Raw genomic sequence first — 24467 nt, forward strand, 5'->3', positions numbered from 1 at the left:
AACTAAGATGTAGAAGCACTTGTATGCAATGCCACTAAGGAAGCATAGTCACCTCCTTGTTGAGTAATGCTTCGTGCTTTCCCTTCTCTGCTATGACCCCGTTTTTAACTACTGCAATTAAATCTGCACCCTTTATAGTTGATAACCTATGAGCCACTACTATTGTGGTTCGGTCCACCATAACACGGTTCTAGTGCATCCTGACCACTTTTTCAGACTCGGCATCAAGAGCACTTGTGGCTTCATCTAGTAGTAATATTTTTGGATTCTTTCACTATAGCTCGTGCAATTGCCACCCGCTGCTTCTGCCCTCCAGATAGTTGAATCCCTCTCTCCCCTACTATTGTGTCATAACCCTGCATGTATAAAATATTGTTCCGAGAATTAAGACAATCAGACCTATGTTCATTTGGCGTCTAAATGACTTGTACTAATTCAGAATTTGAAGATACACCAGTTGACTAGTCCTCAAGAGATTGAGTTGACTATGTAATTTACCTTCTGCAAACTACAAGTGAAGTTGTGAGCATTTGCCAGTTCTGCTGCAGCTATAATTTCTGCCTCTGTTGCATCACCGCCCTTTCCATATGCAATATTGGCTCGGATGGTGTCATTAAACAGCACAGGCTCTTGGCTCACCAGGCCCATCTGTTGTCTTAGCCATTTAATTTGCATCCTTTGGATTTCGTTCGGTCCAGTGTAATGTGACCTGAATCTAGGTCATAAAACCTTTGTAATAGTGAAATCACTGTTGATTTTCCACTTCCACTTCTCCAACCAGTGCAACTGTCTGTTTATTTTAACAGTATAGTCAATTTATAGTAGAGAAGAAGACAAATGTGCTAATTAGAAAGTTACCTTGCCACTATGAATGGTCAAACTAAGATCTCTGATATTTGAACATCAGGTCTGGTAGGATACTTGAAACTGACATGGTTAAATTCAATCTCTCCCTTGACTTCTTCCAATGTCAATCCAGAGTCATCACTTGGGTCAATTTGTGACTTCTGGTCAAGAATAGCAAATACAGAAGCGGCAGCACTTTTTGAATTACTTGAATCAGGGACCAAAGAGCCAGATTGCGAAATTCCCATAGCTGTCATGCTGAGAGCAAAAAGACCTGCAAATCAGGATCAAGAAAAATGGTGAAGTCTCGTGCACAGAGACATATTATCTCAGTGAATAATAGCTTAGCAATGACTGTGACAACAAGAAGAAAGTGATGGAAATTTTGACTTGGTGAACAAGTTAGGAGAGTAACTTACGCGGAAAACATCTGAGATGTTGATTTTCCATCCTCTATAAGTCGAGCTCCAGCATAGAAACTGCATGCATAAACTGCATACAGCATGAAGAATGATACCCCATAACTAATTCCACTTATTATTCCTCGCCTTATGCCTGTCCTAATTGGTCCTTCACATTTTTCCTGGTATAATTTCATCACCTTCTTTCAGAACAGAAAGAAGCAACTGTTCTTATACTCCCTACAGCATCATTTGCCACTTGACTTGCTTCCTCATACAGTTTCTGTTAGGTAAATACAATATTAATACCCATAACATATAGATAAGACAAAAGCATATTCAGAGCACATTTTTTTCACACTGTTGATCCATGTCTCTATCTTAGTGTGGTGCCGAAATAAAAAATGAAATGTAGAAAGAAATCTTCACTTTCACTGAAGTGAAAACACAGATATTTCCATATTCATTCACAATTTTTTAGTTGGTAGCTTAGAGGAAGTCAAAAACAAACCTTTGAATTTGCGCTGAATCCCTTCAAGAACTTGAATTGCACGTATCCATTTAGTACTAATAAAGGTGCCAAAGCAAGCATTATAAGAGCAAGCTGCCAGCTTGCTTCAAAAGCAATTACCAAGCCACCTACTGCTGTAGCAATATTTTGAACCAACAAACCAAGTGCATCCCCAACCAAAGCTCGAACAGCAGCTACATCAGAAGAAAGCCTTGCTCCAATTGCTCCACTTGAATGTTCAGCTTCATCGAACAACTAACTTCCATGTGAACTACTTTCTCAAAACACAATTCCGAATCCTTTTGATCAACTTACCACCAGCAACGCCAAAAAGGTAGAATCTACAAGGAGGCATGATAAATGATACCACGCCAAGCACAACAAATAATAATGCCCAAAGTTTTGAATCTTTACGAAGCTCATCAGCTGGCTCATAGAAAATACTAATCATTTTGGACATAAAGATTGCAACAATGGTAATAACACCCCATTTATTATTGCAGCTATACTCCCTGCCAGTAAGACTGGAGTCTCAGGTTTGTTTAAATATGCCAGGCGATAGAGTGGCACTTCCGGTGGTGAAGAAACTGTTGGAGATGTTTGAGGCACTCCACCTGCAGGTTCCAAGAAGCCAACCGCATGTGATTCTGAGAATGAGTTACGACCACTGCTTCCAACTTCTGATGATCTTTGACTTATAGCCTGTAAGAAAGATCTTTGACTTGACTGTCTTCCAAATGTGCAGTACTTCTAGCTTGTCTGTGTCATTTGCAACATTTTGTCCTGACCTTTTAACTTCTTGCAGTCTAATGAGCTGACTATAGGCTCCAATAGGATCCCTTGTAAGCTCAGCATGTGAACCTGATCATGGAAAATATAATAATGCAATAAGGTATATAAACATTTGAGAAATGAGTCATGGAGAAATTAGATTTCTATTACTGTATGTCCTGTTTACCTCTTTCAACTATTTTTCCTTGATGCATAACAGCAATGCTATCAGCATTCCTTATAGTACTTAAGCGGTGGGCTACAATGACAGTTGTTCGGTTTATCATTATTCTGTTCAATGCCTCCTGTACAATTTTCTCAGATTCAGCATCAAGGGCACTTGTAGCTTCATCCAGAAGTAGGATTCTTGGGTCTTTCAAAATTGCTCTTGCTATTGCAACTCTTTGCTTTTGACCCCCAGAGAGCTGAGCCCCATGCTCACCAACCATTGTGTCTAGTCCCTACGTTCATTATTATACAAAATTACAGAGGTAAAAGGAACATTCAGTATAGTAATAGAAGTAAGAATTCTTTTACTTAAGTCTTATATAGTATTGCAGATAAAGATAATCCTGACAAAGGTTGAGAACATTTCAAACTGTTAAGCAGTAATTCACTATGCATTTTTGACATTTAAATGGAGATTCAAGGGTTGACCTGAGGAAGTTTATCTATAAATTTGGCGGCATTAGCTAGTTCTGCTGCAGCTCTGATTTCTTCAACAGTTGCACCATCCTTGCCATAGGCAATATTCTCTTTAATACTGCATGTAAAGAGAACTGGTTCCTGGCTAACTAGGCCTATTTTCTGTCTGATCCATTTCAGTTTGGAATTCTTTGAGGTTGATACTGTCAATGAGAACTTCACCTGCCTGTGGATCATAAAATCTCTCTATCAAACCAACAACTGTGGGATTTCCCACTCCCACTTTCTCCTACCAAAGCTGTTGTAGTGCCGCTTGGTATTGAAGAGAAAAATCCATTGAATATCAGTTCATCAGGTCTAGTAGGATAACTAAAGCAAACCTCCCTAAGTTCTATATCTCCACGGATGTCATCAAGCTGCCGACCAGTAGTGTCATAAGCATCAATTTCTGGCTTCCTTTTAATTGTTTCAAACATCTTAAAGGCTTGCAGCTTGTCCTGCAGCAAAAGCACTCAAGCTTGGTGATGCCTGCCCAAGAGACCTGGGATTCAAATCTAGTTAGGTAGGATGACATAGCCTCTTTTCATATCTTCTGAGTTTTCAGATAGGTGGAGGGAGTCCATTTTAGAAATTGTAGGCTCACATTAAGAAAGAGGAACGCACACAACTTACATGGAGCCTGTCAATACAGCCATAATTACTGTCACAACCTCTCCTCCTGTGTATCCTTTCTCTATTACCATTTTTGCACCAAACCATGTAGCCAAACTATAACTGCAGTTAAAAACAAAATAGAGAGAACCAAACCCCAAACCAGTAGCTAGTGCTTCTTGCACTCCAGCCCTATAAGCTTTGATTATGGACTGATTATATTTATCTATAGCTTTGCTTCTCCCCGGTGAATGATGCAACCTGCATTGGATAAATGGAAATCATTTATATATTCTTCGGCAATATCAAAAGAAAAAGTAAGGAGTTCTTTTTTTGGTTAGGGTGCATACAGTTCTGACAGAACCTATTGTCTGCTCTACTATACTTGCTGCTATAGAATAAGCCGCTTGTGCCCTGGATGATGCTTTCGTAATGATCAGGCCTAGCATAGAACCACACAAACAAGAGGTGGAATACTAGAAAGCATGACAAGAGTTAGAAGCCATCCCCCTGCTGAATGCTATTACAAAGCCGCCAACGAAAGTTGTCATCAACTGTATGAACTGTGCCACCTGGAATGAAAAGGGGGAAAACAATGAAGAAACAAATTTAGCTTAAACAAGATGATAATGATTTAAAACTCGTGTGGTGTTTCGTTAATACCTTCTCACCATGGCATCTTGAATAAGAACAGTGTCACCTGACATCCTTCCAACAACCTCTCCAGTTCTAGTTTCTTTATCAAAGAAGCTGACATCTTGCCTCAAAATATTTGAAGGTATAACCCTCTAATTCTTGCAGCTTGTCTCTCCCCCGTGATCATCCAGCAAGTCAACTCTGATACACAGCAAACCAGGTTTCTTTTGGGTTACAAGGAGCCAAAACTAATTAGTTAGCTATTTACACTGTAAGATCAAGTAGATAATCTGATGTACTTACGCAAAAGCGACGCAAAAAAGGTACCCACGGCCAAGTATACAAATTTCAGTGACACCTGAACACAGTAATTTATTGTGAAGTGTTAAGTCTGAGAATGTTAAGTTACTAATACACCTATAGTAAACGGGATTAGTGAGGAACTACCTTAGAAACTTCATCAACAACTTCGTTGGAGTTTTCGGTTGCTCCAAATGCATTGATCATATTTCCAAATATCAAAGTCATTAAGGGCATGGAGATTCCATTCCCAATAGCACCAACAGCCCCCACAAACATCAACAAATGATCCAAAGGATCAGCAAATGAGAAAAGCTTGTATAAGGGTACCGTTTTGGCAGATTCATCTTTGACCTTGCTCTTTGAATCTTGCTTGATGTCAGAATCTCCATACAAGTCAATATTCTCTGCCATTTTCTTGTTGGAAGGCTTTACACACTCCTCTACTAATTAGTAATCACTGTTAACGGAAAACACCTGCACAAAATGCATTATAGGTTGAAGTTAGTAAACACAAGATTGTGCTCTCCAAAGTGTAAACTCATAGTGAAATCTCTTCTCCTTTTTTTTTTTTTGTTCTTGGATTGTTGTGTGTGAACTGAGTTTGTGCAGAAGATGACGACATTTTTTTTAATGGGGTTCTGTATTCAGACTCAGTCAACACAAGAAATACTTCAGCAGAGAAAATCAAGAGTCAACTTTGAAAAAATGTACTTCAGCAGAAGTTAAGCGACGTAAAATGACAAGTTAACAACAAAAACTACATCAAGCAGTGGAGAGAATCGGTGGAAAAAGCTGAAGCTTTTACAACCAAAAATATTTTAGAAGAATAAAAACAGAAAGAAGTGAACCTTTTACAACCAAAAAACTGAAGCAATTTCTACCTTAACAGAAACATGGAAAACTAGTCGTAGGATGCAGCAGAAATAAATAGTTGGAAAGTAACAAGTTCCACCTTGGATGGTTCATGCTGTACAACATTAGTTAAATATTTTAAGAAAAAATAGAAAATTTGAATCAGTGAATTACTTAGCCCGCAAGTTAATCAAATTATAATCCGAAATTATGTTTTAGCTGTCTAGCCACATCAATTGATTTGATTTGTATAGTGTTGAAATTAGATAATTATTTTATTAAAAAAAAGTAAATGATTCATCATCGGTGTCATACCTCTGACCAAAGTTTTTTCATCATTTTCTTCAGATTCACTGTCAAGTTTGAAATTTCTTTCAAATAAAATATAACTCAAGAACATTTGTATTTATCCTTTGGAAGAGATTAACATTGTGTTTGGTATAACAGAAGCGAAAAGAAAGTCAGTGAAAGTGTGTGTTTGTTTTGAGTGGTAGAAAAGAGATTTTTTAAGAAAAAAAAAAACATAGGACCCACCTGGTAGAAATTCTCTATCAGCTCGAAGAGCATCTACCAAATGCAGCAGTTTCATACGCCCAAAAAATAAATTTAATGAAGGATTATTTATTAGGAAAAAAAGTTTTTTTTAATTGAGATTCGCGTAATTTAATGAAGTTAATTAATTTTTACTTTTTGTCTTAAGTCAAATAACTATTTATTCAAATTAAAATTACGCTCATCTTACTCGTGGTATTTGGTTACACAATCGAATAAATGCAACAAAAACTTACATTTTTATGTCAGACCTCTGAATCAAGTGTAAACTTTTTTTTTATTATTATAATCAACTTTCGTTAATAAGATTCAATTATCTAATTTATCAAGATTAAAAAATAATTAATTTAATTTATAACGATAAATTTGTCCTAGATTTATTTTTTTTAAAATACCATTATTGTTAATATTTGTCTATCTTCTAAATGAATGTTAATATGACTTCTTTCTAGAGAAATTTTTAGTCTAAAAAAATTAATACAAAAAATAATATGAATTGGATCGTATATAAAAAAACAAATTTAAAAAATTTTATCTTATAAATAGTAATGGAGGTAATAGCTTATCTTTTAAACAGATCTATTACTATCTGTCTATTAAAAGTCTACACTTCCATGTTGCATGTCGCTCAAAAAAATTTATATCCAAAAACCTCTTTTTTGTGCCTTTTTTTCATTTTTTTTTTAAATTTAGTCTTCTCTCAATCCTCTATCATTATCAAAATGTGAGATTTATATTCGATACGAAATATTTAACTTTTATATTATTTATTTTTTTCTAATATTACCTTACATCTATAGCAATTTATAACTGTAAATATGTTTTAGGTTATCGATAAATTAGCCAATCTTATTTTAGATTCTTATAAAAAAAATTATTTACGTTCAATTTTTAATAAAACAAGAAAGTTGTTTTTGATTTTTATTATTTTGTTTTAATTACTTATTTTAATATATTTATTATCATTTCAGTCTCTATAAATCTATAAGGTTTTCAGGAGTTTATAAGCTTTATTGACCAGCTTGTAACTATTTTAAGTCAAGTTTAAATTTACTGGCTTTTTTTTTGTTTTCAATTTATAGTTATTATTTTATTTGAAATTTTATTTTATCATTTTATTTAATTTAAAAATCATATTATCCTTTTTTATTATTTAAAAATTTATCTTATCTAATTTATCATTCCTACTTGCACATGTGGGTTGTCATCATCATATCATTCCTTGAGGCTAGAAAATATTTGAATCATATCAGTCTTACAATTATTTGTTGAATTATCTTTATTTATTTTAAATTATATGATCTAATTTAAATAGATTTTAAATATATATTATTAGTTTTAAATAGAATATTTAATTTGTATTATGCTTAGTAGTTACGCAAATAAAAGACATATACATCCAAGTTTTCTTGTATAAATAGAAAAATAAATATCTAAGAAAACTAGCAGGAACATGGGTTTTTCCGTTATTATGAAAAACTCAGTGAAAGATCATAATGCAGTATTGCTGATTGAGGTACAAGGAAAGCTTCAAGTTTCGCGCCATTTTGTTAGATCTCACTGCCATTGTCACTGTTTGGGTTCGAGGTAAGCTTGGTCTCTTTTTCATTTCTAGTTTAGTTAGGAAACATGTTCAAGTTTGTCTCTGTTAAGAGGATTATAAAATTCCCACCTATATATCATATACATATTATAAAATGCAGTGTTTACTAAAAGATGCATAACAGCTAGACAATCCCTGTCACTGGCCTAATAATAAAATTTTGAGGGGATGTCTCTTTGATTAATCTGGCATAAATTAAAAAAAATTGAAACAACAGTAGAATACATTTACAGTGTAAATGTTTTGGAAGTATCATAAGCATTTTGATTTTAGAGATCGACAAATAAAAAAGATATATCAGTTATAAAAATGAGTGTAAAAGTAATATAGTTTACTAATTTGTCCTGTACTATTTTGTTCTATGTTTTAAATAGTGATTCTGTAAAAGACAACACAACACTTTTTAAAGAAAGACTGAAATAGGACAGAGACATGCATGTCTGATGTCTATATCCAAATACATATCATCCCATTTTTTCCCTTTTGATTGTTTTCTTCACCATCCCAATTAGCTTCAATCTTGCACCTATCACATCCACAAGTAAACCCATAATTGATTGGGCAGGGTCTGAAATTAAGTAGTAGACTTTTGATTTGTGTGTTGGTGGTTAGGTATGATGTGACTGATTGGGTTAGTGAAAATTGATTGGGCAGGGTCTGAGCAGAAAGCTGGTCCATATATTGTCTATGTTGCTTTTTTTGGTTTCTTGGGCAATTTTCAGGTATCCCATTTCTTCAATTTTTGAATCTTTGATACTAGTTTAGGTGTGGGAACTGCAATGCATTGATTTCTGGTGTTACTGCAATGTTTGAATGTTTTTATGTAATTGCTAGGATAGCAATAACTCCCGTAAGGCTACCTACTTTGCTGCTTTTGTTCTTCTGGTCAATTGCTTGAGTCTTTTGGTCAATTGTGTATACTAGAGTTGTAGTCAGTTGATGAATACTAAAGAAATGCAGAGAAAATGCTAGACTCTTTCTCATCATGCTGACTAACTAGTTTGTAGGTTCAATATCCTTTAGAAGTCCAACTATCTGTTGCATGCTTGGTCGTTTGAGAAAAGAGATAGGTATTTTAAGTGGAAACATTTATATTCAAATAGAATTCAATTCTTAAAAAAAGCATGTTCACCTGAAGTATAGCTTTTAGAAAGACGACTAAAATGTTGTTTTGAAGAAAGGTCCTCTCTTTCTTTGTCTGTCTGTCTCTCTGCCATCTTTTTTCCTCACCACTATTTGACACACTGCTCCCCTCCATATGGCATAAACTTGATAGCTGATAGTGTAAGCAAAGCAAAGCAAGCACCCCCACTTTTTTTTTTGGGGGGGGGGGGGTTCTCTAATCTGAATCTCCCTCTCCTAAAACTAAATTGTGCATTCCTCTTTGTCTGTTAAAATCTGCTTTTTTGTCCTCCCATACCACCTCTATAAGCAGCTCCTGTTTAGTGCTTCACTACCAAAATCCACCTCCAAAGCTGTCTCTCTCTCTCTCTCTCCTTCATCTTCTACTTCCTTCTATTATTGTAATTCTCTCTCTCTCTCTCTCTCTCTTTCTCTTGAAAAGGTACATAGAAACATAAAAAGAAATGGTAAACATATCCAGAAAGAATGAAACAAACAATTAACCACTACCATTATAGTAATCAAGAAAATCATTCTGTTGAGGCTGTTAACTAGATATACTTCCTTGGCCCCAGGCTTTCTGCACATGCTTAAGAATTTTCAGTGCAATTCCACTGCCAGCATCCCTATAAGCAATAGGTAGCAGATCAATCATTGGCATGAATGACGCATGATCAGCTACCACTGCATATCAGCTACCAGCAGCTAGCTACAATCTCCACCGCTGCACATCAACTACCAGCAGGTAGCTGCAATCTCCATTGCTGCTAGCTACAATCTCCACCACTGCACATCAAAATCTTAGTTAACTTAACACTACTGCCACACAAAAACTGCAGCCATCTAATTTCGTGACCAATATACCCAATTAATGACCAATACACACACAGACACACACAAACACACATCCTAATTTCATGACCAATATACCCAATTAATGACCAATACACACACACACACACACACACACACTCTCTCTCTCTCTCTAGCAATTTTGTTGCTAGTTCTACTTCTGTTGATCCCACAACAGATTCAAATTCCAACTCTAGTTCTCCTGTCAATGCTGATTCTAGTCCTACTATTGAGCCTGCAACTCCTATCTTTGAAGCTGGATCTACTTCTATGCAAGCTAATTCTCTTCAGTCATTAGATTAGTCTCCTTCTGAAATTTTCCATAGTACAACATTGAAAAATGTTGCTGCAGTTAATTCTCATCCTATGCAAATCAGATTAAATTCTACAATCCATTTACCTAGGCTTAATCCAACTCTGTTACTTGCTCACTGTACAACAATGCCTTCTTAAATGGTTTTCTGGAGGAAACCATTTATATGCAGCAACCCCCTGGTTTTGAAAACCCCAATACCTCTATAGTTTGTAAACTTAATAAGGCTCTATAGGGGCTTAAGCAAGCACCAAGATAGTGGTTTGGCAGCCTAAAATCTACTCTCTTGTATCTTGGCTTTTCTGGAAGCATGTGTGACCCATCTCTCTTTGTTTTCAAAGATACGTCTCATATCGTTGGCAGTTTTGTGAACTTAGTCCAGCAATTTACTGGCAGATCTGTCAACTTAGTCCAGCAATTTACTGGCAGTTCTGTCAACTTAGTCCAGCAATTTACTTGCCCTTGAAGGGTCGTGGTACACACATCTAGCTTCTGGGCAGACATACACCTTCTTCCTTATAATCTCGTTGCTTGATCTCTGCTTCAGCTTCCATGGTAAATTGTGCCCTATTCTGTGAAGTTGGAGATTGTGGTGTCTTTGAAATCCCTTGTTGCAGATCTCACAAATGAACCTATTAGTTGCCAAGAGAGTTTTTGGAGACCACCTTCTCACTACCAGTGGGAGGAGGGATTTCTCTTTTACTACCCACACTAGAATCCCATACTTCTAATGTGGGACTAGTCTCATACCTTGTTGGATCCTAACATCCAATCTTGGTTAGCATCTTGCTTTTTCTTGTATTATTACAACTTTATAAGGATAAAGCATGTTTGTTAGGAGCTATTCCTAGCACAACCAGACTTGTCCTTACAAATCAGCCCTCCAAACGCCAATCCCACACCAAGTTGGAGGAGAAGAACAAAATAAGACATTGATTTGGGGTTTTGGAAGAGAGGGTTCGAGTCAACAAACTCCATTGAATCAACAATGGCCAAAGAAGACTGTTGCTTCAAGACCGTCCCTCTCTAATCCAAAAGCCTCAGATAACAATGAATCACAGATAAAATGAATCTGTCATACCTCTAGCATATTCACAAAAGAAGATACATACCCAACTATAATAATAAAGCATAAGCACCCCCAAAACCCATAATTCCAAAGTAGTTACAAAAAGAACTATTGATGTCGATATTTGTCTGTAATCGAAATTTACATTTTGTATGTTGTTGTATGTCATGAATGTAATATGCTATACAAACAATTGTTGATGTCGATATTTGTCTGTAATCAAAATTTAGATTTTGTATGTTCTTGTACGTCATCAATGTAATTTGCTATATAAACAATTGTTGTTCTTGTTGAGTAAACCTTAGATTCCCGTTTGAGACTGAATGCAATGATTCTTGCAGACAGTTTGCATTAGTCATTGTATTTAGTCTTGAATTGTCCGTTTGGACAGTTTGGGGAGACTGGTATGTGTTGGATCGACTGGCCTCAGAATAATTAAGAAGGGGGGTTGAATTAATTATTCCTAAACCTTTACTAATTAAAAATTTACTCTTCTTAGGCTTTTACTTATGTTGTTAAGAGAATAAGGAGTAGAAGAGAAACTTAATCAAAAGTAAAAGCAGAAATTAAAATACACAGCAGAAAGTAAAAGAGTAGGGAAGAAGGAGAAAAATACACGAGTTTTTATACTGGTTCGGCAACAACCCGTGCCTACATCCAGTCCCCAAGCGACCTGTGGTCCTTGAGATATCTTTTCAACCTTGTAAAAATCCTTTTACAAGCAAAGATCCACAAGGGATGTACCCTCCCTTGTTCTCTTTGAACCTAGTGGATGTACCCTCCACTAGAACTGATCCACAAGAGATGTACCCTCTCTTGTTCTCAGTCAACAACCCAAGTAGATGTACCCTCTACTTGTACCACAAAGGATGTACCCTCCAATGTGTTAAGACAAAGATCTCAGGCGGTTAAACCTTTGATACTTTGTGAATGGGGATACAAAAGAATTCTCAGGCGATTAGTCCTTTGAACACTTTTGTATAAGAGAATGGGAAGAATCAAAAGAATTCTCAGACTGTGTCGTTTTGAATTCTTTGACAAGGGAGAAGGGAGACACAAAAGAATTCAGGCGGTTAGTCCTTCGTTCTTTTGGAAAAGGGAGAAGAGAGACACAAAAAGAATTCAGGCAGTTAGTCCTTGGCGAATTCTTTTTGGCAAAGGGAGAAGAGATGAAAAGAATGAATAGCACAAGTTTTCAAGGTTTAGAAAACCAGAAAACTTTGGAAAGATTTTGGCACAAAGAAGAAGAAGAAGTTCAAAGAGATTCAAGGCTTGTAAAGGATTGTATAAAATTGATTGGAGAAGTGTATTTAAAAGCAAATCAAAGCCTTGCTTTTATAGACTCTTCATGTCTGGTCAAGAAAATCATTTAGAAGAGTTATGACTTTTAGAAAAAACTTAAAACCAATTTGAAAAAGTCAAAAACCATTTGAAGAGTTACATCTTTTGATTTATTCAGAAACAATCACTGGTAATCGATTACCAAATCAGTGTAATTGATTACACAAAGCTTTTATGTGAAAGGATGTGACTCTTCACTTTTGAATTTGAATTTCAACGTTCAAAGGCACTGGTAATCGATTACCAAAACATTGTAATCGATTACAACTTTTTGAAATCAATTGGAACGTTGTAAATTCATTTGAAAACTTTTTCAATTCCATTTTGCTACTGGTAATCGATTACCAGAGAGTAAAAACTCTTTGGTAAACATGTTTTGAGAAAAATCCATGTGCTACTCAATTTTTGAGAAAAACCTTTTCATACTTATCTTGATTAAGCCTTCCCTTGATCTTGAATCTTGATTCTTGAACTCTTGATCTCTTGAATCTTGATTCTTGATTCTTGAAATCAACTTTCCTCTTGAATATTGAAGTGTTCTTGATTCTATCTTGAACATCTTAACTCATTCTTTGATTGACCTTTGAGCTTTTTGTCATCACCTTTGTCATCATCTTTTGTTATCATCTTTGTTATCATCAAAACATCTTTGAATCACTCTTGATTCATCATGAAGCTTTGCTTCTACAATATTTTCATGTTAGACTCATTCGTTAAGGTTATTATTATTTTGATTAATTTGATGAAATTTTGGTACAATGCATTTCAAGTTGTTCTCTGAGTGCATACTTGATTATCGGGAAATTAATTTCACCAATCTCATGTCATGTACTTGGAGACCAATGCGAAATGCTATAGAAATTTAGTCAAAATTTTCAAAATAATGCTAACCCTGACATATGAAGGTAACTTAAAAGACAATCTTCCTAAATGGGATAGGGCCACACCTATTAATAAAAAAAGTGAGATTTTCATGCATGGAATTGGTTAGATAGATCGAAGTTGGATGAATCAAAGTCGCATGAGCCCAAAATATGAGGATGGCGTCAAACAGTTTTTGCAATTTGCTTCAGAAAGAGGTCGACCGAATGAAGAAGGAAAATATTATTTTCCTTGCATCAACTGTTTGAACGAAAGATGACAACTATTGGACGACATACGGGAGCATTTATTATGTGATGGGATTAAGAAAATTACACGACATGGATATGGCATGGTGAAGTGATAGACATGCAGACTGGGTCCCAATCTGAACGGTTTGATGTAGAAATGGGAGATCGCTTGGAGGACATGATTCGTGACCTTGGACAAGAGTCTTTTCAGCAAGCACATGTCCTTGTGTATGAAGGATTGCATAGTGATTCAATGAAGCCTTTATATATGGGGTGCAAGAATTCCTTAACCCTGTTGTCTGTGGTATTATGTCTGGTTAATGTGAAGGCCAGGTATGGGTGGAGTGACAAAAGTTTTTCCTCACTGCTTGAGGTAGTGCACAATCTGCTTCCAGAGGACAACATGCTGCCTAAAACTTACTATAAGGCGAAAAAGATATTGTGTCCGATGGGTATGGAGTATGAGAAGATTCATGCTTGCCCCAATGATTGCATACTGTATAGGCATGACTTCCAAGAAATGTCCAAATGCCCTATCTATGGGACTTCATGGTACAAAGTGGAGGATGAAGAGGAAAGCAGTTCTGATGAAAACTCAAACAAGGGCCCTCCAGTGAAGGTTTTGTGGTATCTTCCAATCATTCCAAGAAGATTGATGGTTTGTATCCGGATTTTGGGAAAGAGCCAAGAAATCTTAGACTTGGACTAGCTAGTGATGGAATGAATCCATATGGCACCTTAAGCACTCAACACAGTTTATGGTCAGTTCTGCTAGTAATTTACAATTTTCCTCCTTGGTTGTGCATGAAGTGAAAATACATGATGTTGTCTATGATCATATCGGGCCCAAGACAGCCAGGAAATGACATTGATGTTTATCTAAGTCTGTTGGTTGAAGACCTGAGAACGTTGTGGGATGAGGGGGTTTTAGTGTTTGATGTGTTTCGCAAGGAGACGTTTGAATTGCGTACAATGCTTTTTTGTACCATTAATGACTTTCCAGCATATGGGAATCTCAACAGTTACAGTGTTAAGGGTCATCATGCATGCCCCATCTGTGAAGAAAATAGAAGCTACATACAACTAAAACATGGAAGAAAAACAGTCTACAGTAGGCATCGCCATTTTCTAACACCCAATCATCCTTATAGACGATTGCAAAAAGCTTTTAATGGAAGTCAAGAGGACGATATTGCACGGATACCGTTGACTGGTTAGCAGGTATACCAGTGGGTTCAACACCTGAATACTGTATTTGGAAAGACCAAAAAGAAGGATAAAAGTAAGACTTACATATGGAAGAAGAGGTCCATTTTCTTTGATCTTCCATACTGGTCTGATCTAGACGTTAGACATTGTACTGATGTTATGTATGTGGAGAAAAATGTTTGTGACAGTGTGATTGGGACGCTCCTTAACATTCAAGGCAAGATGAAGGATGACTTGAATACCCGTCAAGATCTAGCTGAGATGGAGATACGATCACAGTTGCATCCAAGGTTTGATGGGAAGAAAATTTACTTGCCCCCAGCTTGTCATACTTTGTCTAAAAAGGAGAGGATAAGTTTTTGTCAGTGTCTTCGTCGGGTGAAGGTTCCAGAAGGATACTCTTCAAATATTAAGAGCCTTGTGTAGTTGAAGGAGCTTAAGCTTGTAGGGTTAAAGTCTCACGATTGTCACGTGTTGATGCAACAATTGTTAGCCGTGGCTATACGAGACATCTTGCCAAACAAAGTCAGGTTAGCCATAACTCACCCGTGTTTTTCTTCCATGCCATATCTAGCAAAGTCATTGATCTTATCAAGTTTGATGAGCTGAAAAATGAGGCCGCAATTATACTGTGCCAGTTGGAGATGTATTTCCCCCCTGCTTTCTTTGACATCATGATTCACTTGATTGTGCATCTGGTCAGAGAAATCAAATGTTGTGGTCCTGTTTATTTGCAGTGGATGTACCCAGTTGGGCGATACATGAAGATCTTAAAAGAGTATACAAAGAATCTATATCATCCAGAAGCATCTATTGTTGAGCAGTACATTGCAGAAGAAGCCATTGAATTTTTTTCAGAATACATTGAGAAGGCTAAACTTTTGGCCTTCCTAAGTCTCGAAATGATGACAAAGTGGGTGGTAAGGGTTCAAGAGCACTGCATGTGATCACTCCAAGTCTAGAAGATTTGTTACAAGCTCACTTGTATGTCTTGAACAACAGTAATGAAGTTTTGCCATACATACTTAAGCATGAAGCTTTAGTCAAACAGAATAGTCCAAAAATGTCAAAGAATTGGGTGTTGAAAAAGCATAACAAGACTTTCTGTGATTGGTTTAAAGATACAATCTTTGTAGATGAAAATGCTTCAAAAACATTAAGAAAGCTAGCAAATGGGCCTAAAAGAAATGTTATAACTTGGCAAGGATACATCATAAACAAGTATTCATTTTACACAAAAGCACAAGACGACAAAAGTACAATGCAGAACAGTGGGGTCACCCTAAAGGCTGAATCTCAACACTTCGCAAGTGTGCATGACACCAATCCCTGTGTAGCTTCCATCCCTTACTTTGGGTTCATTGATTAAATTTGGGAGCTTAACTATGTGAAATTTACTGTTTATGTTTTCAAATGTAAATGGGTTGACAACAACACCGGTGTGCGCACCGATGATATAGGATTTACGTTGGTAGACCTAAAGAAACTTGGTTACCACAATGACCCTTTCATCATGGCAGAACAAGCTAGACAAGTATTTTACGTACAAGACCCTTGTGATGAAAGGTGGTGTATGGTTCTACAGGGAAAAACAATTGTGCGCATCGATGATGATTCATACATGGACACCTATGTTAGACCTTTGACTACACAAATCACTCCTAACATTGTCAGAGAAGAAGAAGCTGATGATGTTCATGCTAATCGTAATGATCATGATGAAGGAGAATTAATTAACATTGTTTAATGTAATTTTCTATTTATATATTTGATTTTTCTAGATTCATTTACATAAGTCATACACATTATTCATATTGATTAATATTTAATCCACATTTATATATAGTCCCAAGCTGCACCAAACCTCAATCTAAACAAAACATACATCAATGTGAAGAAGGGCGTTACATACTCCCTGGCCCTCGTCTCTTCTCTGAACTATTTAATGAGTCCATAAAATGGAGCAAATCAATACTAGCTTTCAATTTAGAATAAAACATTTAAACTAAATTGAGTGTACACAAACCAATCATATATGATTGGTTATTATATGATTGGTTTATGTGATTGGTTTACTAATTGCATTATTGAAAGCATGCATATATTTGATGAAAGCTTTGAAAATGAAACTTATGCCATTTCATCTTTTTGTATTCAATGGATCTCATCAATTGTTTTCTAGAGAAAGAGAGCTCACCAAAGCAAGTAAGTGACAGCTACACTTTTTCTGATTGTTTAAAATTATATCTTTACCTGTTGAAAAATTTATTTATAACTTTGTCTTGTTATTTATGGGTGGTTTACTAAAGAGGGAGTGAAATCAGGCATAATTCATCACTCCTATAATAAAATATTAAGAATTTAGTCATATCTGTATCTTGGAAGTTTCACCATTTGCCTTTCAAACTATATTACAGTGGGCTGGGATAGTCAATGTATTGAGTGTATTTAACACAAAAATCAGGTAGGGTTATGACGAAAATAGGATTCCTGGGAGAGGGAGAAAGAGGTAGGGATTCCATGGCGGGTGCAAGAGAGATGGGTAGGGTTAAGTAAGGAATTTTATAGGGGATGGGGTAGGAGAAAAGGTTGGGGGGTTAAAAACTGAATAAAAAATAGTGAGAATAGAGAAAAGGGTGTGAGAATAACATCGGACTAGTATAATTAAAGACCATTCCCAGGTGGACTTGATGCAATCCTACCCCGCAAGGGCATTGGATAGAAAACTCCAAGTAGATTGGGCCAGAGATGCAAGAGAAGGCCCTAGGGTTCTTATGAGCCTTGGGGTAGATTTCGGGCCCATGGGCTAAGTACGAGCCCACCTATCTTTGTAAATATTAGATTAAGGTTTCATTATTTTTGGGCCTTGTATTTAGGGCTCCATAATGTAGGTAGGGTACCCTAGAAATATAGGATTTTTCAGCCCTTGTATTTTAGGGCACCTAGACTAGTTTTTGTATTAGGGGTATTTTTGTAATTTCACTTCACTAAGTGGATATTTGATGTGTGTGGTTGGAAATAAATTTAATTGAATTGGTAGAAGCCCAATCCAATTAAATTTTGGAGGGGGAGGTGAGTATTTGCTTACTACACCCCATTGCCACATCATATAGTCACACTTTGTGCATGTCCTTCATGCTTTTCATGCCTCATGACACCTAAGCACACTTAGAGGAGAATCTTGGAATTGATCTTGGATTAGTGGGCTGAACCATAACTAAAATTTACTCATAATTAGTGAAATTTTGGCTTCAAAGTTTGGCTCCACAAATTCAATTTCAAATTCAAGTGAAATTTGAATTTCCCTCCAATTTTGTGTGACACTTAGGCTATAAATAGAGGTCATGTGTGTGCATTTTGTTCAACTTTGATCATTTGAATATTAAACTTCAGATCTCAATGCTCATTTAGAGCACAAAATTTCGTGCTCTTCTCTCCCTCTCCCTTCATTCATCTCCTTCTTCCTCCAAGCTCTTATCCATGGTCTCCTATGGTGGTGAGCTTCTTCTAGACTCATCTTCTCCTTGAAGTGGTGTCTCCTCTCTCTCTTCCTTTCTCCATTCCACTGCCATTCATCTTCCAAGAAGCAAAGGAATCCATTGATGAAGAAGATCCTAGGCCTACAAGCTCCAATGGAGCTTGCATCATGTGGTATCAAGAGCATCTTCATCTAGGTGATGTTCTTTTGCTTCCTCTATCTTTTTGTTCGGTGAATTCTCTTTAATTCCTTGTTCTTCATCTTATTCTCCATGTATATCCTCCATTGTCTTGTGGTTTGGTGCTGTTTAGAGTAGATTAAAAAAAAATAAACCGATTAAATCTTAGATCTACACTTGTTCTTGCATTTCTATGGTTCAAATTTTGTAGATCTACTCTTGAATCTTGTTTTTGTGTTGATTTTAGGTTCTATCATTTTTCATTCGTAATATTCATGTGCTGAACCTTAGATCTAAATTTTCTTCCAAAATATTGATTAGAAAAAAAAACACAAAAATCTAAGTGTAAATCACTTAATCCATGTTGTCTTAGAGTCATGTTTAGTCATAGTAATTGTCACATTATGTTCTAAGTTTGTGTTGAATTTTTATTTTGTTGATTGAATTCTAGATACATTTGTTCATGTATTCTTGTCATTCTTAGCCTATCTTTTGAATTTTGAGTCTAATTCATGCATGTTATTTAGTTCATAACATGTTCTAAATCAATTCCTAGAAGTAGTCTTGTTGTTGAACTCTTTTTTGTTTTCTAAGATTCCTACATGATGCCTATGATGAAGTTGAGTTGTGGTGCTGAGTTGTGGCTGGATTTGTGAATCAAATAAGTCTTAAGCTCTCATGAATTGTGTTATTCAAGATAATTGAGCATAAGCAAACACAAATTGTAACTATCCAAGCCTTAAGCAACATAAACACTACTCTTGATTTCTAGGTTGAAATCGCTGGTGCTGGCAGCTTGAACATACAAACTTGTATAAATTACTGGGAATTGGTCACTACATTTTTTGAGCTGAAACTTTTACTGAATTTTCCAGACATTTGGACCAAAATTATAAAAAAAAGAACCAAGCGATTTGGATTAAAGGAAAAAATAAGAAAAATATCACAAATTGGCAAAAAAATCAGTGTCCAGGAAAAAAAAAGAAAAGTGAAAGGAAAGTGTGCTTGTTGTTTTGGCTCAAAATTTGTTCTATAATTGGTGCCTATTTTATACCAATCCTAGTTCTGAAATTTCAATTGAAAATTATTGTGAAAACAAGTGCCAAAAATAGAGGTTTCTTGAGTCTTTTTTTTTAGAGTTTTTCTACTCTACTCTAGAGCCATTCTAGGTTTCTCTTTGAGTCCTAGCTTGCTTTTTTGTGCTTTTCATTTCTTTAATTGTTGAATAATCCTTGTAAATTTGTCTTGTTAAAACTCTATTGGTTTAGCTTTCATTTCATTTTTTTTTTGGTCTTTGGTTATTGCTTGTCTCTTTGTTTCCTTGCTTGTGAGTTGCCATATAGGGAATTGAAAAAGAGGATTGGTGCCATATCTTGAAGAATTTGAGTCAAGAAGCAAGGGGCCAACCACCTTAAGAGCTATTGGACTAAGAAGCACTCCAAATTGAGTGAAACACTAAAGAGAGAATAGCCACCACAATTGAGGACTTTTTTCTTTGTAATTTTGTAATTGGCAATTTACTTTGCTTTCAAATTTTGTAACAAAAAGGCCTTTCATTGGAAGTAAGTTGGGAGCCTCCGCTAGGTCACCCTACTTCCATTTGTGTGTAATAATTTTAGGCAATTTCCCCTTAGGATAGTGAGTGTTTTGTTGGTAACCTTAAATGAGGTCATCCAAACACTCTCAGGATCCGCCTAGTTTGCATTTCTTGCACTTTAATTTCTTGCTTATTTTCATAGCTTATTTCCTTTACCCTCCATTGTCAAAGCGCCCAGATAGCTTGCCTTTTACCAATTAGTTTTTACCTTATCTTTCACACCTCTTTTAGTGTTTATTTTGGCTAGTTTCAACCATAGTTTATTTTACCTTTTGTTTTCAAACCCCCAACAAGAAAGAACCATAACTTAGGAACCAACATGAGTCTTTATTCTTCATCTAGTGTTAATGGTGAGGGTTCTACTCCTAAGGACCCCTTGTATAAGATATTAGATGAGTTGAGATCCCTTAAGTTGTGGAAAGAAAAACAAGAGAGAAAAGAAAAAGGTAAAAAAAGAGTGGAAGAAATAAGTCAAGATGAAAGAGAGAAAATAAGAGAGGAAGAAAGAAGAAAAATAATGAAAGAAATGAAAAGAGAAAAACATGTCTCCTATAGTAGTCATAACTCTTGCAAGAGCCTAAGTGAAGAACTTCGTGACTATTATGAAGGAAGGCATAGGTCACATCTTAGACCTCACTCCCATAGGAGAGAAAATGAAAGAAAGCCTCAAGAGGTTAACATTAAACTCCCATACTTCCATAGGAAGGACAATGTAGAGGCTAATTTAGATTGGGAAATAAGGGTAGAGCAACAACTTAAAAGGAAGTCTACTTCAAAATCTTATGGCTCTCACTCTTATCCAAATAAAGACCAAGGTCAAGGAATCTTAGGGGTGAGACCTTCTAAGCCCAAAGATGATAAGGGGAAGACAATAGAAAAGCAACCCCTTAAGGCTAGTATGCAAGAGAAGACTAGCTCCATGAAGTGCTTTAAATGTCTTGGAAGAGGACACATTACTTCTCAATGCCCCACCAAGAAAACCATGATTATGAAGGGCCAAGACATTTATAGTAGCCAAGATGAGGCTACTACTTCACCTTCCTCTAGTAAAAGTGAAGAAGCAAAATGGGAAGAATCTAGTGAAGAGATCTACCCCCAAGAAGAAGGACAACCTTTAATGGTTAAGGAGGAGTGTAAAAAGGTAAGTGTCTCCTCCAAGAGGTTAGCTAAGAAGGAAAGACATTTTGAAATAAAGACAAATATTAAAGAAATTTCCCTTCTTAGACAACCTCCACATTTTCTCCTTTGAAAAAAGACACTTGTTAGCATTGCCACATCTCTTAGGCTTGAGTTTATTCCTCAAGTAAAGGAGTTGTTGGATGGGGGTTTGGTTCGCAAGAGATTAAATCCTTGTGCTTTGTTGGTGCCCAAAATAGGTATTATTAGGCACCAAATCCCTAAAATAGGTGGTGTGATGAATGCTTTGGGTGGTGCAACATTCTTTTGTAAAATCACTCGTGCACCCAACATCTTCATGATTTGTGTACATAGGGACTCATTAGGTAGGTTTGTTCTTATTTTTAGTTTCAATACAAACTTAGGCACTCATATGGGACACCTTAGGTTTGTCATACTCTTTGGTAGGAATAATCAACATGAAAATACAGAAAAAGCTATGTTCTATTGCTTTAATTTTCTTAATTTTTTAAATTGTGATCAAGGGGTTCCCATGAACCCTAAGAGAATAAAGGTCATTCCTGAGTGGCCCGCTCCACCAAGTGTAAGAAAAATTTGGGGCTTCCAAGACTTAACAAAATTTTACAAAAGGTTTGCCCCATATTTTTCTATACTTGTAGCACCACTCATTGAGTTGGTGAGGAACCATGTTCCTTCATGGGAAGATGCCCAGGAAATGAGTTTTCAGACCTTACCTTACTTCAACATACTAAACACCACTAATACATATGTTTTTGTTATTTTTACAGGTGTTGAGGGAAAAAGCCCAGAGTTTCAAGAACCTCGGGATTTGAGGTCAAATCCTTTTCAAGGGGGAGGGAATGATGCAATCCTACCCCGCAAGGGCATTGGATAGAAAACTCCAAGTAGATTGGGCCAGAGATGCAAGAGAAGGCCCTAGGGTTCTTATGAGCCTTGGGGTAGATTTCGGGCCCATGGGCTAAGTACGAGCCCACTTATCTTTGTATATATTAGATTAAGGTTTCATTATTTTTGGGCCTTGTATTTAGGGCTCCATAATGTATGTAGGGTACCCTAGAAATATAGGATTTTTCAGCCCTTGTATTTTAGGGCACCTAGACTAGTTTTTGTATTAGGGGTAGTTTTGTAATTTCACATGCACTAAGTGGATATTTGATGTGTGTGGTTGGAAATAAATTTAATTGAATTGGTAGAAGCCCAATCCAATTAAATTTTGGAGGTGGAGGTGAGCATTTGCTTACTACACCCCATTGCCATATCATATAGTCACACTTTGTGCATGTCCTTTATGCTTTTCATGTCTCACGACACCTAAGCACACTTAGTGGAGAACCTTGGAATTGATCTTGGATTAGTGGGTTGAACCATAACTAAAATTCACTAATCATAATTCGTGAAATTTTGGCTCCACAAATTCAATTTCAAATTCAAGTGAAATTTGAATTTCCCTCCAATTTTGTGTGACACTTAGGCTATAAATAGAGGTCATGTGTGTGCATTTTTTTCAACTTTGATCATTTGAATATTAAACTTCAGATCTCAAAGCTCATTTAGAGCACAAAATTTTGTGCACTTCTCTCCCTCTCCCTTCATTCATCTCCTTCTTCCTCCAAGCTCTTATCCATGGCCTCCTATGGTGGTGAGCTTCTTCTAGACTCATCTTCTCCTTGAAGTGGCGTCTCTTCTCTCTCTTCCTTTCTCCATTCCGCTGCCATTCATCTTCCAAGAAGCAAAGGAATCCATTGATGAAGAAGATCCTAGGCCTACAAGCTCCAATGGAGCTTGCATCAGGACTTGTGTTTTGGACTTGTTTTGGATAGATCTAAAGTTTTTTATTCTCTGATATATGCCACCTGTTATGAAAGATACAAAATTTTAGCTTTGTTCTATTATGATTGCTGATTTATGTATCAAGGTCAAAGTTATAAACTATGTAGAATTAAATTGACATAAAATTTGTGTCCATCCTTTTGTAATTATTTATTGTTAGAATGCCAAGTGCAAAGTTTTGGTGAATTACAAATTTTATTTTATAATTAAAAAGTAGCAATGGGACTATCCGACCCACCCCCCAAGAATCTCTCCAAAACTCTATTTTGGTGAATGTAGATGATGCTTAATAAGACAGAACGTGGTAGCTGAATGGTGTCCTAAGAGGTTTTTGTGAAATCACCAACTTAAGATAACTGTCTCAATGTCACTGAAACAAAAGGCACACACCTTCAAGGTTTCTGTCACAACATGCAACTCTCATCATGACCCTTGTGACATCAATTTCCTCTCAAAATCAATTGAAGCTATTTAAATTAACCCAAGTTTTACCATGCTAATTTTTTTTCTTTCAAGGTATTATGTAATTGAAACTGTAGGCTCTTCCCAAGCCTCTTCCCTCAGTCTCTAGAACTGTAGGCTCTAGAAATGTCAGTGCAACACACACACACATACACACATTGTTTTTTGTTCAAATGGTTTGCTATGAACTATGAAGAGTGACACATATCTTTTGTGCCTTACTAATAGAATGAAAATGGTATTTTTAATGTACATGTTTTGAACCAAAAATTAGAGAAGAAAGAAAAAATTTAATTAGAGAAATGGTCACTACTTGTTCCATATCCAATCTATTAATATATTCTTTTGGTTTTTCAAAAACAATCGTAATGGTTGTTAGCTCTTAAATTGTTGCAGGTCAGTGTAATATATATGTATCAAACTTGCTTTACGCAATTATTCCATTTGTTCAATTGGTTTGTGCAGTGTAACTGAAACCTCTCTATAGTGTTTGAATTTGATCACTTAGAAAAAGAAAGAAAAGGATCTGTTGTCAATTACCTGATTTGAACCAAATGTTACATTATAAAAAACATTATAATGACTATTAGCTTTTAAAATATTGCATGTCAGTGTAATATGTGTCTAGATATCTGTATATGTTTTAAACTTGCTTACATAATGATTCTTTTTGTTCAAATGGTTTATAATGAATAGTGAAACTTGTCTCTAGTGTTTGAACTTTAGCACTATAAGAAAGGAAGAAAAATAACTGTTGTGAATGTTCTGAACCGAAAGTTACAGAGAATTTATTAATTTATGATTATTCGACCTTTTCTAATTTGTATAGTTTAAAAATCCGACCAAGCTTCAGATTCTTCAGATACTCTTCCTTCTTCCTAGCAGCTAGTGTTTCAATCATCTTCTTGTTAGCTCCAGAGATTGACCTTGCTGTCCACACTGCTTTTGCAATCAGGTTACTCAACACAAATCTTA

The 24467-nt window shown here is 36.0% G+C and overlaps 1 pseudogene; it reads right to left on the reverse strand.

The window, feature by feature from the left end:
• Positions 1 to 2: 2 nt before the first annotated feature.
• On the reverse strand, positions 3 to 5356 carry LOC114404281 (annotated as a pseudogene).
• Positions 5357 to 24467: the final 19111 nt, after the last annotated feature.

This window comes from Glycine soja, unplaced genomic scaffold (genome assembly GCF_004193775.1).
Source record: "Glycine soja cultivar W05 unplaced genomic scaffold, ASM419377v2 tig00017670_1_pilon, whole genome shotgun sequence".
NCBI lineage: Eukaryota > Viridiplantae > Streptophyta > Magnoliopsida > Fabales > Fabaceae > Glycine > Glycine soja.